At 39.1% G+C, this 11,820-nt stretch overlaps 1 pseudogene; it reads right to left on the reverse strand.

Moving 5' to 3' along the window:
* Nucleotides 1-651: 651 nt before the first annotated feature.
* On the reverse strand, nt 652-1,782 carry LOC107740215 (proteinase-activated receptor 1-like; annotated as a pseudogene).
* Between the last annotated feature and the right edge of the window lie 10,038 nt (nt 1,783-11,820).

The following is an 11,820-nucleotide window of genomic DNA, read 5'->3' on the forward strand; positions in this document are numbered from 1 at the left end:
AGGACAAGTTTATATCATCATCAGTATATGTAAATTCATTTTTAATCCAATTTTGTTGTTTATTTTTCCATTATCATTCCTTAATGTTGCTCCAGCACCCAGTTGTTCACAGGCTGCCCGCACACATCTTGATAAACCTTCTTCATCGATATGATGCATTGGCTGTTAAATAAATATTGCACTATTCAGTGCACTTTTGTTGACTGTGTTCTAAAATATGACATTGACGGAATGAGAACTCTCATGTTTTGTTTTATTTTTTAAAAACTCTTTTGTCTTCACATTTATACAAATTTTAAGTACAGTAGATTATAAATGGGGAAGTTACACTCATCAGTATTGCAAAATAATGCATATTTACATATTGCAACAGAAATCATGACTATACAAACACCTTAATTTTTGAGATACAAACTAAAGGCATTTCAATTTTGTGTTAAAAATACAATGTTTTCAAATTTCAAAGACACAGTATGATTGTACATATGCTATAGGTTTTATATATATATATATGCACAGACAAACATAAAAAATATACATAACAATCCAGTCATTTAAAACTGGCACTTGAATACATTGAACCTGTAAATCAGCAATTATCTGACTATGCATTTATAAATGAATCTTTAGAACAAAACAATCACCATCATATCACACCTTGACGCGAGTGTGAGTGTACTCACAGCTCAGGTTAGAGGATTTTGTTTGACTGTTTGTGTTTGTTGGTGTAGTTGTGCTTTTTGTCTTCCTCCAGCGAATCAGAGAGCTGATCTGCTGTCTGCACTGAGATGAGCCATAGTAGTATAACAGAGGGTCCAGAAAAACACTTGCGCTCCCCAAACATACAGCCATCAGGTAGTATTTCCCCTCCTCACTGCTGCCTCTGGTGGCTAAATGAACACAGTGGTACAACAAGATGCCATTGGTTGGTGCAAAGCACATTACAAACTCCATCAGCACAGCTATAGCCATAATCACAGCTCTCCTTCGTTTGTCTGTGGATGATGTTGCCAAGCGAATAGACTTTACACGGAGCACATATATGATGGTGGAGTAGCTCACTAAGGTGACGCCCAGTGGCAAGAAGAAGTAGAGGCAAGAGAGGATGGAGAACAAGTTCACATACAGCTGTGTGTGATACAGCACATCATGGCAGGTGACGCCCACATTCTCAATCGTGGATGTTTGTGTTATGAAGAGAAGTGACACCGTACCAGCGATTGCCAGCAGCCAGACCAGCATACATATGTATGTGGCTTTCCTTGTGCTCCTCCAGGTCAAAGAGGCGATGGGAAACGCCACGGCCAGCAGCCTGTCCACACTCATGCACATCATCAGCAGTATGGAGCAGTACATGTAGCAGTAGTAAGCTGCACTGATCACACGACACGCCGCCTCACCGAACACCCAATCTGAAGCGTTCAGCTGGTAGTGGATCTTCAGAGGCAGCAGCAGGGTGAAGAGCAGGTCCACACACGCCAGGTGAGACATGTAGATCACAGCTGGTTTCTTCTCTCGAATCCTACAGGTGAATGCTACCAAGGCCAAAGCATTCAGGGGCAGACTAATGAGGATGATGAAGATGTAGAACGAGGGCATGATGCGTGTGGCCATTGGGCCTTAGAGGAAGAGAACAGCATCCTCTGTGATATTGTATGCGTCCTGTGTTGTCTTGTTGCATTTCACTGCATCCAGATCAGTGCTGTTACATGGCTGTCTAAATTGAATAATTTCTTCAAGGACTTGGACAATACGGGTAATGATTTGACCTGTAAACAACATGCAAAAATAAATAATAATAAAAAACAACAACTGTAAAACTTCTCATAACACCACCAGACAAATATCAGTGAATAGAGGGCTTTTTACTCTTGAAATCGTTTACTCTTATAAACCCCGGTTAAATGGAATCCTGGGTTATCTTGCTTCACGTTTCATATTGCTCATAATTTACCTAGTGTTAACAATTAATGCTGGCTATTCAAAAACTGGCATTTCACACTGTACATTCCTAATGCTGCGTTTCAGACAACTCAAAATTTGGATTTTCCCCACCACCTATTTGGAAATGAGGTCTTGAACGCTGCTTGCGTTATTTGACATCACTGCTTCCAACTAGTATAGTGTGGAGCTATCTAATGTCAATCTTCAAAACATTAGACATTAAGTTTATAAAATGATGCTTTAATTTTTAGCTGTTTTCAAAAGAAAGAGAATATCACACACAGCGAATATAATTCTTGAAGATGGATCAATACCAACTGTTCATGATCCAACACATCCAGAACATGTAATTACCGCACTTTATATTTTGTTAATGTTTGCAAATCGCCTTTCTGCATGTGCTTGTTACACACTGTACGGCTAATGTGGCTAAAGTGACCATTGTCTCTGACTGTATACATAGAGACCAGAGCTATGTTGTTATTTTTTATTTTTAAGAAGTAATAAAGATGTGTTTATGAATTGTACAAATGGTGAGCGTTTTCGGGTTAAAAAATAAAAATAACAATATATCTCTGGCCTCTGTTAATACAGTAAGAGACAACGTGCTATCAAGCACATTCACAAAATATAAAGTCAGGTAATTGCATGTCCCAAATATGTAGTTGGATCACGAACAGTTGGTATTGATCCATCTTTTTGTGCAAGTCCTGCATTTTAATGACCCTCATTTTCAAAGCAGTTTTGTGATGATTTGCACAAACATATAGGAATTTAGTTATTTTCTTGGACAGATTCCCTTCATAAATAAAATTAATCCATCGAGTCCTCTGCTCTGACATCAAGACAAAATGAAGACTCTTATGTTCACTTTTACATCCAACCTAAAACTACAAAAAACAAACAAACAAAAAAAAAACTTTAATTGGCCCTTGTGGGATTAATAAAGTTGTTAACTTAAAACACCTGAAGCGCTTATGAGACATTGTTGAAAACAGTGCACAACTGGCTGAAGGTGGAAACTATGCTAATATGGGACAGTCCGTCAGCGGTCATGGGCGGGGCCTGAGCAGTATGACGTCATAGTGCTCAGAAAATCAAAACGCTTGATAATTGAGACTCTTCAAGTTTTTGGAGGATTAAAAAAAAGTGGGTGGATTTTTATCATTGTAGGGTGGTTGTGTCCACACACTGCTAAGACACATTTATATGCAAACAACATCTAAAAGAAAATTTTGCATAATAGGTCCCCCTTAACACCGTAAAATCATTGCTAACTCTGCTCTGGGTAAAGACTCATAACACCAACCTCGCTTTTTGTTACAAGTGTGAAATGTTCCTTTACTCTGAGTTAAAAGCGTGGTTTAGAACGACAACAACCCGTGGTTAAGAAAAGCTGTGTGAAAAGCTTTTAAGGTGATGGTGTTAATTTAAAGAATTCATGTAAAACAGTAACAGTTTACAGTAAAAATACTGAATCAGAACCTATGTTTTCTGTGTGACTTTTTGAGTTGTTTGCTTCACCTCCTGTGATTCGTTCCAGAATCTTTAAAATAAAAATAGAATCCTGAAATCCTCTAAATTCTCAAACAATGGCCAGTCACTTACTGTACAATATGCATAGCACTTCCTTTTTATAAAATAATTTGATAATGAGCTGAAGTAATGATCACACATTACACAAATAGCTCAGATGTTACAAATTGCTTCTGCAAGTCTGGAAACTTTACCTGGAAGCTCTGCTATGGAATAGTTTGTGGGAAAATTTCTGGAATAGTCTCCAGAATAATGTCCATAAAACACCCCATCCGAAAAGGAATAATTTTCTGTTGTCTCATAGGTCTCTGTCGTAACAGTGAAGTTGCGTTCAGCACCATTTGTAACCAAACAAACAAAACATCAAGTTTTGATGGCATTACCAGAAAGGTGAAAGCGACTGTGAAAGATTTGCTAAGAGGCCTTGAACGTTTATCTTAATAAGTCAAAACACAGGGCCATCTTCTGTAAAAAGTACTATTAGCAACCTGTCTATTGTAATTAAACAATTGCAGTGTTTTTTTTTATCTGCCTGGATGAATTAAAAAAATTAATTTGTCTGTTTCACCCCAATTGGAATGGTGCTGTACTGAGTTAAAAATGAGTAAAAAGTCATATATGAATTCAAGCAGATTAGCAAGCCATGAAAGTCATAGTACTTTTAATTACTGATGTACTTACCACATGTATGCACTAAAATAATAGAAAGCAAGAGAGTTTTGATCCCCATGAGCACTGATCAGATCTAACTCTAGACTTTAATGTCATCAAACATCAGAATCTCAACACCCGCTCTGCATCTGTCACTGAGTGCCCAGGCTCTTCTCTTATGCCAGGATATGATACAGGCAATTTTCAACTATTCAGTGAAAGGAGATGCTTCAGAAAAAGTTGAGCATCACCCTCAGGAGGTTTGTGATGTTCGCCATTCCTGTTGAAATGCCGTTTCAAATATGAATTTGTCAAGTCAAGTCAAGTCAAGTCAAGTCTCGTAACTTGGCAATGTTTCTAAGATGGAAGAATGCTGTTTTTGTAACATGGGAAATATGATTTTCAAAAGACAAGTTGCTATCTAATATAAACACCCAGATTTTTGACTGTAGAGGAATTTGTGTGATTTTGATGAACACAAACAATAAACATTAAATCAACATTAAAATTAAATAGATCATATGTTTAAAACTAGCTAGGGTTTTTGTGTTAGATAACAGTTTATCAATGTTAAACATTAGTTCTCATAGCAAAAAAACAAGACACTTTCACAAATCACAATAGGATGATATAAGATGTTGTTTCCTTTGGGTGTGTCTCCACTTACGCAGAATGACTGAATGAAATTACTTTATAATCGATTTTGCACCATTTCCATTAGTGGACATTGTACATCCATTAAACACGAGTACAAAATTATGCATGTGATTGTGTGAGTGTTTGTACTGTATATGCTCAACCATCCGTGCTCAACTATCTCAGAATCCTCTGCCCAGTTTATGTTAATGCTTAAAAAACCAAAAAGGTTAAAGGTCCCCTGAAATGCTTAGAAACATGCAGCGTTACTCTATGTGTTGACGTCATTTTAACTGAATCAGAAAGACAGGGCGGGACATATCAAGCAGCCCCGCCCCTTTTTAAAATAGCCAATAGCGTTCATTTATATCACAGCTTGGGCTAGAGTCGTTAAGCTCCGTAAAGCCGCATTTGACAGAGTATGCCAGCAACAATCTCATCCATATTGCTATAAAATATAGCATTCTGTGTAGAATTCAAATAGCTCCTATTCATTTTGTGGTCTGCGCCGATTCGCGCATGCGATCCACTCCGTGCTATAGTGTCTCTGGACCGGAGCAGAGTGTGTGTGCGGTGCGGTGGTTAGCGTGACACAGCGCGAAACCAGACTTCTTTTTTTCCTCAATGGAAAGCATATTTACAATGTTTGAATCGTTCCCTGTCCCCTATATAGTGCACTACGTGCCATTCACTGTACAGAAAATACTAATTCTGTGGACAAGTGACCGATGTGACCGATTGCTTCAGTGTCTATTTTATAGTGTATAGCGCTTCGGATTCTAGAGAGCATTTGATTGGACTGATTGGACAATGAGAACCTGAAGTACGATGTGACGTCAAAAAAAAAACGTTGAGCCGTTTTGGCGGAAGTGACGAACTGCAAGCTTTGAATGCTTATATCTTCTAAATGCAAATTTTGTCACTGTTTTGGAGCACACTGCCTTATAGAAACCTTAAGACTAACATATTGATACTAACACCAAAAAAACTTTAATTTTGATTTAATGGGGACTTTAAACTAGTTTAAATCACAGAGTCATTTGGGTTTGTCACTGAATTCAAGCGCTTCTCACTGGATCTCACAGCGCTGTTTAGTGTCATGTGACTGAGACTCATCAGTGAGTAAACGCATCTGCTCTAGTGAGCTCGCGCTGCGCTGCCTTTGAACTTTGAGCCGAGCAGATAAATGCTCCGTTGAGCGATTCAAATGAGTCACACTGTTTCATTCTGCTTATAGCACATAAACATTATATCGAACATTTATCCAACTCTTATCATTTTATCGAGGAAAATTAAATTGCGATAATTATCGTTATCGTTTTATCCACTACACCTAATATAACATTGAAAATTGCAGTGTTTTAGTATTTTAGTAGGAGGTACCACTCCACTAGGAGACTGGCTGATGGGATCCTACAAGACATTCACAGATTAATAATTCATTTATCTTAGGATCAACTAACTCTGTCAGTGTCAAGAAAACTATATCAGTGTCAATTTAAGTTTTAGTGTTACCATAGTAATGTAATGTCATGGCAGTTAATGTAAGACACCCCCATCTAAAATTGGCTAATGAGTTGCCACCTATTTAGAGGCAATAAAGTGTCCCATTTCTGCACCCCTGTTGGCACCAAACAGAATTGTGTCTATATTGATTGTTTCCAAACAGGATTCCCAAACCATTATTTGCTAGTGTCACCCCAAAACTCACACTGCTCAAACAAAAAGAGCAGTGTTTTGAAAGCTTCTCCCTCAAAAAAATTCACACTCATTTCTTAAAGTTGTTAAAAGTTTAACATTGGAAAATGTTTCCATTCAAATTGTCCAACTTTAGGCAGGTGAGGCAAAAAGTTATTTTTGGACCCTGCTTGGCGAGTAACATCTGAACAAGTATGTGTAGCATTCACAGTGTGTGTGAGAGTTTCTGTGTGGCGTGTGACTGACAGATCATTATGTTGGTTTCAGGAGTGCTCCAGCATCTCCCACCCACTCCAGCCTCTTCTCTCCACACTCGAGTGGCCTCCAGACCCCTGAGTGTCTGTCACGCGAAGGATCACCAATGTCTCATGAGCATGACTTTGGTTCTAAGCTTGCTTCTGTGCCCGAGTACCGATACTCCCAGAGTGCACCAGGTGAGCGCGTTTCCTTTTATAGCACAGCAGTACTGACTGACTGCACAGCAGTGTGCGTGACTAGCAGTGTTTGGATATAAAGTCTCCAAACAGAAACAATACTAACTTACCTACATTTTTTCAGTAGTATGTTTTTCAGTATAGTATAGTTTTTCAGCTGTTGTCTTTCAGTGTTTTTGTAGCTTGACTAAATGTCAAGTCAAATTTATTTGTATAGCACTTTTCACAATACAAATCGTTAAAGAGGCTTTACACAAAATCATGATGTTAATGTTTATAATATCTTAACAGCTTCATGCCTTATAGCCACATTTAGCAGGTTAGAACAATAATATGAAGTTCACATTTTGTGATGACATAAACAATCCAGTAGTTTTGATTTGCTGTATATTATATATTATATATCGCCCTACTAAGCTAACTTTATATTTTGTGATTGATATAAACAGTCACACAGCTGAGATATGCTATACACTATATATTGCTTTACATGAGTATGCTGTATGTATGCAGGTAAAGTAGGATATACTATATATCCAATATTAATGTATCGCTGGGCATTAATATAGCAGTTGACAATCAAGCAGATGAGATTTGCTATATATTATATATGGCTTAACGTGAGTGTACTGTTTGTATCCGGGTAAGAATGGAAATACTTATAGTAGATGTAAAATCTGTTATTAATGATTAATTTTGAATTATTTTGAGTTAATTAAAAATGTCACATTGTATTGCACACAACCTTACAAGTTCTTTGAATCCTTCATTTGGTTAGTTTCAATAAACTGGTTGAAATTAGTTGTCATCACTTTTCCAGGAAGTTTTCCCAGAAGTTCCTGTATAGCATTTTGTGTATTTTTTTGCACTGTAACATATTGATACTAACAAACCCAAAAACTTTAATTTTGATTTCATGGGGACTTTAATAAAGTCCCAACGCAATTGGAGTAAGTAAACTTATGTTTTACAAGTATGAATGGATTGCATGCAATGCCATATTTGCAAAAATGTTTAAGAATGGTTTTGCTTTGTGTTTATCATCAGCAGCTTAGAACAATCAGATTTTATCCAAATGTGAACAAAATATACCAACAGGATTAATTTATTACAGCTTCTGAGCATCATGTTAAGAAATAGGCCTAAAAATAGACTTCAGATAGAAAATAAAAATATATATATATATATATATTCTCTTGACAAATATTTTCTTTTTTTTCCTCCTCAAAGAAATCTTTACATGGACTACTATTTCACACTACAATGTGAAAAAATCAAGACCTAATTTCTTTGAAAATCATCTGGCCTTCTCTCATTTTACATATTAATGCTTTTTCGGTATTCAGCAACATTACTGAAGAATGACAGTGAATTACAATCACAGACTCCAGACATTTACATATAGAAGTCTTAACAGTACTATAGCAAAAACAACCTGCAGAATTCTATAAGTTAAGACGGTGTGAAAAATATGACATGTGACATAAAAAAATAGGGAAGTAAAACATTTTCAAAGGACATTGCAAAAAGTATTGCAAAAGACATCTATGACTAGACAGACAACTGTTACATGTCCCTTCTGCTTTTGATCAGATAAACTCAACAAGCAGTAGCATTTAAATTCAGAATAATATGTGTATAATGTAGCGTCTGGACCAATCAGACACACCATTTTTCATTTGATTTAAATATAATAAAATACTGGAAATGAAATTAATGGAAACTACATACTTGATCAGTTTTTTTTCACACTTTACTGCAAGCCTGGTTTTAGTGACATGGATTTTGTCTGTGTGTTACATGGTCAGGTTGTTTTTTCCCTCCTAAACACAGAGCAGGGTAAAGAGCAGGTCCACACACGCCAGGTGAGATTCATGTAGATCACAGCTGGTTTCTTCTCTCGAATCCTACAGGTGAATGTTACCAAGGCCAAAGCGTTTGGGGGCAAACTAATGAGGATGATGAAGATGTAGAATGAGGGCATGACGCATGTGACCAGCAGGCCTTTGAGGAAATCAACAGCCTTGTCTGAGATGGACAGTGAGGAGGAGTTGAGCTCTGCTTGGTCCAGAGTAGAAATAAGGTCTGTTATAGCAGCAAAACTGCCTAGAGAGTTGACTGCAGATGAACATGCAAAAGCACATCATCATTATTGAAAGTTACCAGGGCTATTTGGTTATGCCAGGATGTGATACAGGCAATTTTCAACTATTCAGTGAAAGGAGGTGCTTCAGAAAAAGTACCTGATGCTCCTGAAACTAATTCATCAAACATCTGGGTTGAAGACTTCTTGTCATCAATTGGCTCATCAGTCTGTTCAAAGCTATACTTATAGAGCTCTCTGCAACCAAACAGACCAAAACACCAGCGGTGAAAACACACAAGCTACTAAAGAGAATTGAATCTCATTTGCAAAGTGGCCTTGACTATGATGTTAAGCTAAATGATTTCCTGGTAGCACTATTAGCAGCCCATCTCTTAGCAATTGGATCTCTATTAATTTCATGCAGATTCTTTAATGATTCTGGTGGAAAACAGACTCTTAAGACATGCAGGTATATAGAAATCATTGCTAAGAGTCCATGTAGTTACCTTACTTGTATGCACAAATATAATAGAAAGCAAAAGAGCCCCATTAGCATTGATCAGATCTAACTATTTTAAAATCAAGGCGTGATCCAAGATGGCGACTTGTTAGTCTCATTAGTCTGTTGGTGTTTGTTCATTGTTGTTTGATCCTATATTTTTATTTTTATTCTAAATGGTCTGATGAACAGTGGATGCCTTAAATCTCATTTTGGAGCCTATAGACTTTTGCACATTTTCATGAATTTGATTTTCAATGCTAAAACTACCACAAAATTACTCGTATTACTTGAATCATAAAAGCGTTTTTTTTTTAAGGAATTCTGAGTATGACAAATTGCGGACCATGTTCATTAAGCTGTCTGATTAAAGATAGAGTTCTGCTTATCAATTATTTGCCAAGCCAGCAGTGCCTGCTTATGGAATAATTGCTGACTTATAAATGTATAGACTGTATTATAAATAAATGATTGTTGAACAATATATATATATATATATATATATATATATATATATATATGTGTGTGTGTGTGTGTGCATATTCTGCGTGATACACAATGACTCATTGCATTCAGGGTCTTTGCTAGGCGGAGTCTATATTTTTGTCTCTTTTCCTTTCCTGTTGGTGACATGTTTTGCATTATTCCACACTGATAAGCAAATACCTCCAGACGTGTGTTTGACTGTAACAGTCTTGTTAATACAGGGAAAGCAGAGCACAGCGAGGTGAAGAGCATGTCGAACATAAAATTTGAAAATCCGGGTGTTGTCTGAATATTCTTGCATTTAGTCGGCTTAAGTGTGTTGTTTTCATCGTCACATGGCCTCAGTATGCCTATAGGATCAGACTAATCAAACTAATATTGTTGAGAGTAATAGTGTAGGGTTTTAGTGATTTTAACCCTGTAAAGCCTGCCATATGAAATAAAAGTCTGATTTTATTTTATTTTATTAATTTATAAGCCCCAGTCTGTTCAGTTTGGTTTTGTCGGGTCTACTTGTTGAATGTCTTCCTTGTGCTCTGTATCTCCCTGTTGGATTATTAAAGACTCTCGTTTTGTGAAACCTCCACGTTTCCTCGTTCCCTTGCTCCAGTGAATTGTGACACATGCAGTATCATATCTTATCACATATACACCTATATATTATAAAGTGTTTTACTGAATATCAAATTACATACATTGTGATACATAAGTAAATATATTGTCACATATTTTATATATGAAATACATAATTATAAAATTATATTAATTATAAAAAATATAATTATAAAATTATATATGATACTGACATCTCGCCCCCTCCCGGAAGGTGCATCCTCACACCGTAGTTACAATAGAGGGAGGCATGGGTGGGAACTTGGGAGGAGGCTCAGGAGGAGGACGGACACCCGGGAGGGGGCCGGCAGACAGAGTCCATGGAGGTGACGAAGGAGAGAGGAGCCAGGGAGGAGACAGGAGGGGCTTGGAGCAGGAGGAGCCAAGCTGGACCCAGGCCACAGCCATTACGATGACCCACGGTGAAGCCGACGGAGGGAGGAGCCATGGAGGAGGAATGGCCACCGACTCCAGGGGGCTGACCAACGGCGGCGGAGCTGGTGGTGGAGGAGCCTGAGGCGGAGACGGAGAGCCAATGAGCCAGGGGGATGCCAAAGATCTGGGGGGCCAGGGTGGAGCCGAGGGCTCTGCCGACCGAGGCGGAGATCCGGAGATCCGCGGCGGAGCCGGAGCGACTGAGGACCAAGGTGGAGCTGGCGGGGGGGAGGAGCCCAATGGAGGCGCCGACCAAGGTGGAGCTGGAGGGACGAGGGAGCTCGGTGGAGCTGGTGGATCGACGGGTGACGGTGGAGGTGAGGAAGCTAGGAGCCGAGGTGGAGCCGCTGGGTCTACGGGCCTCGGAGGCTGAAGGCGGAGGTGAGGGATGCTCCAGCCACGGCGACGATGGAAGGATGGCACGCTCGCACCGTATTGATGGTGGGCTGAGGGCGAGCAGAGGGGCTGCCAGACGACAGCGGTGGAGGAGGCAGGAGCAGGCGGGTGGGTGGGTATTCATGAGCCTCTGGGATCTCAGGGCTGCCCTCGGGGATCAGAGCCCACTCCTGGCTGGACTGGGAAACGGGAGCCCCCTCAGGGCTGGACGGGACCAGCGGGGACACCCTCCGTTTTTGTTTCCGTTTTTTCTCTGTGTTTTTGTTTCTGTCGTGTTTCACTTATGGATCCCTTCACCCACCCGGAATTCCTCCTCCTCCTGCTGGAGCAGGGGGACAGATCTCTCGAGGACCATACGAGACTGTTCCGGCGGTTAGCTAGCACCACCAGCTACCCAGACGAGGCGC

The sequence above is a fragment of the Sinocyclocheilus rhinocerous genome, unplaced genomic scaffold (genome assembly GCF_001515625.1).
Source record: "Sinocyclocheilus rhinocerous isolate Xijiao unplaced genomic scaffold, SAMN03320098_v1.1 scaffold405, whole genome shotgun sequence".
Classification (NCBI taxonomy): domain Eukaryota; kingdom Metazoa; phylum Chordata; class Actinopteri; order Cypriniformes; family Cyprinidae; genus Sinocyclocheilus; species Sinocyclocheilus rhinocerous.